Here is a 2,623-nt window from a genome sequence, read left to right as displayed (position 1 = left end):
CTAGTAGTCGATTATGGTCTTGATTCCATTCACACAATGCGCTCTGGAGAATACACGTGAAAAATGTCCCAGGTTCTTACATATATCGAAATTGTGTTTTGATAAGCTTAGCTCGTATATAATTATACCTTGTTCATTGCTATTGTCTAATAAATACCTTGCTCTGTTTACATTTGAAACAAAAATAAGTAATGTTCCTAGCGAATAATCTTATGTTCATATTAGGAAGTTTTTGATGAGAAATCAAAGATGAATACGGCCTAATATGTATAGACTTTGTTGATACAAATATATCAACATAGAGACTGATTTTTTACAGTAGTACAAGTCTGGAATCAAACCATGAAGGCATGCAGTAATCCCTAGTGGTCTAGTGGCTAGGATATGTGGCTTTCACCCACAAGGCCCGGGTTCGATTCCCGGCTAGGGAACTATCTTTTGGACCATTGCTGTGCCTTCTGTGTTGCTCGTGCACAAACTATTTTGTCTCTTTTACTGCATTTACTATACCAAATCATGCCGTGGTGCGGAAGTAGCGTTTGATGTTTATTCAAAACCAGTTGAGTATTGACAAATAATACTGTAATTTGATAGATTTCGATCAACTGAATACATAAGGCTTGACTTTAAAGAGATTCTTGAACTAATTTTTTATTTGTCCGCTGTGTTGTTCAAGCATTTGTACTACCTTTAGCAAACAAAACTCTATGAAATACAATGTTGCTACTTAAGCTAATCGCACACCCTAGCCGTATACCTGTGATTGGGAAAACTTGTTTCACTGACACATCTGTACTTCCATTGTTCAGGTAGAAAGGTGGCGCACTTTTGGTGGGAGAGTTCTTCATACAGAGCATTTTGTATGTGTCCAGGGCTTGGTGGTTCAAAATCAACGATGATAGGTAACGACGTGATTACATTTTCATACCCTGCAGTCAGATCCGAAAGTAGCAAATTATACATTTGTATTATGACGTGAAATCTCTAGACAAATGCAAATCCCCTACTTTCCCAGAGACAAGTGAACACTAAATTCGAGAATACAAAATTATTATGATTGCTGACCATCTTTCTTGTCCGAATAAGAATGAGTCGTGGGATCATTTGGAGACTGCGCTTATCGGAAATATCGCTATGTTTGAACTACAAGATTATGCTGGTTCAGGAAAAAAATACCTTGTGTGTCAAGATGGAATATACGTCAAGTGCAAAACTTCAACAGAAATATACATTGCTTAAAAAGTGTGCTTATTGTTTTCTATGGAAGTCTACTCACCAAGAATGTTGGTAACGTGCATATTAACATAATATACGTCAGAATGACGAAGTTGAAGGCTATCATAAGTGAAATGCGTTGTACCTCCTAATCCAATCTTCTCAAAATAATAGAACTCGCCGGACTGAAAGAGAATGGAATTCCACTTTTAGAGATTTTTTTCATAATGAAGGTGTCACTATTTTTAAACAATCGCACAAGGTTATGGAGACCAGAGCTCTATATTTTATTCATGGAGCTAGATACATCGGATGATATTAACATTGTCTATGTTCCACAACTCCGGTACCTATATTCACATTACAACAACTAAATGGAAAATTTCGACAGACTGCTTACATCGTGTAACTTTGCATAGTTGCTCTCTATGCGATTTAACAGCTCACATTTTCCGCTACTACCGTAGTCATAATTGAAGCTAATGCATTCGGACTGTGGTAAACATTGCTGAGCGCATCCAGATGGGGTCTTGTAAGTCGCTGTTTCATAGGGTGTGAGTGCGAGTCGACCAAGTCGCCGTGATGTAAAGCTATCTAGAAGAGAGCTATCGGCTGTATGCGATTGGCTGTGAACCATATATGGCGTCACATCTGTCCAGGGTATTAGTTGATCTCCATAGATACCACTTCCAAAACCAATAGCAAGCTATTAGGACAAACAACATAAAATTCTTGTTAAAAGAAATGTTTATAAATTTCTCCTTCGGGACGTGTAACAACCACGCAAGGAATACATTATAGGTATATGAGATGGAACAGCAGATAAACCTAAAATCGATCTAACGTTCGCGAAAGTACGTCAATGTGTCCATATGACATGCAAAAAATATATTCATGTTTCTAAAGCTCTCTTTGAAGGTAATAAATTTGTATTAACAAATGACTCGTCCATGAAACGTGTCATAATGACAAAAGGGCGTGGATTTATTATACATTTCTAAAGACGATCCGTATCCACAAAAGTGTTAACGACATATTTTACCTTTTGCTCCACTACAGGGCTATCATCATGAGCAACAGCTGACAATCTGAGTATATCTGGACGACTGGTGGAGTAAAACTCCGGAACTATCCGTGCTTCAGGAAGAGTTGTGTCGTAGGTTTGAAGAAAGCAGGTTGCCATCGCTGACCCTTTGCAGAGTTCATTGCTTTTACGGTAAAGTGAAGAGGTATTCCGTCAGGCAAAAGCTAGTAGAAAATATTAAAATAAATTTGTTTTATAGCAATTATGATAATGTATGTTCGTGTGAACAAGCGATCGTTGTGCCTGATACAGAGGTTTTAACTCTATCACCTATTTAATGAATGTGTATCTTGATATTGTCTTTGTTTTGCTGTACGTCTTTTC

At 37.6% G+C, this 2,623-nt stretch overlaps 1 non-coding gene across 1 annotated transcript; it reads left to right on the top strand.

The window, feature by feature from the left end:
- The first annotated feature begins 359 nt into the window (after positions 1–359).
- Positions 360–431, top strand: Trnae-uuc (transfer RNA glutamic acid (anticodon UUC)). Its single transcript has one exon. It is a non-coding gene; the product is annotated as a tRNA-Glu (tRNA).
- Positions 432–2,623: the final 2,192 nt, after the last annotated feature.

The sequence above is a fragment of the Ptychodera flava genome, chromosome 7, assembly GCF_041260155.1.
Source record: "Ptychodera flava strain L36383 chromosome 7, AS_Pfla_20210202, whole genome shotgun sequence".
NCBI classification, from domain to species: Eukaryota; Metazoa; Hemichordata; class Enteropneusta; family Ptychoderidae; genus Ptychodera; species Ptychodera flava.
This window is presented reverse-complemented; position numbering and strand designations above follow the sequence as displayed.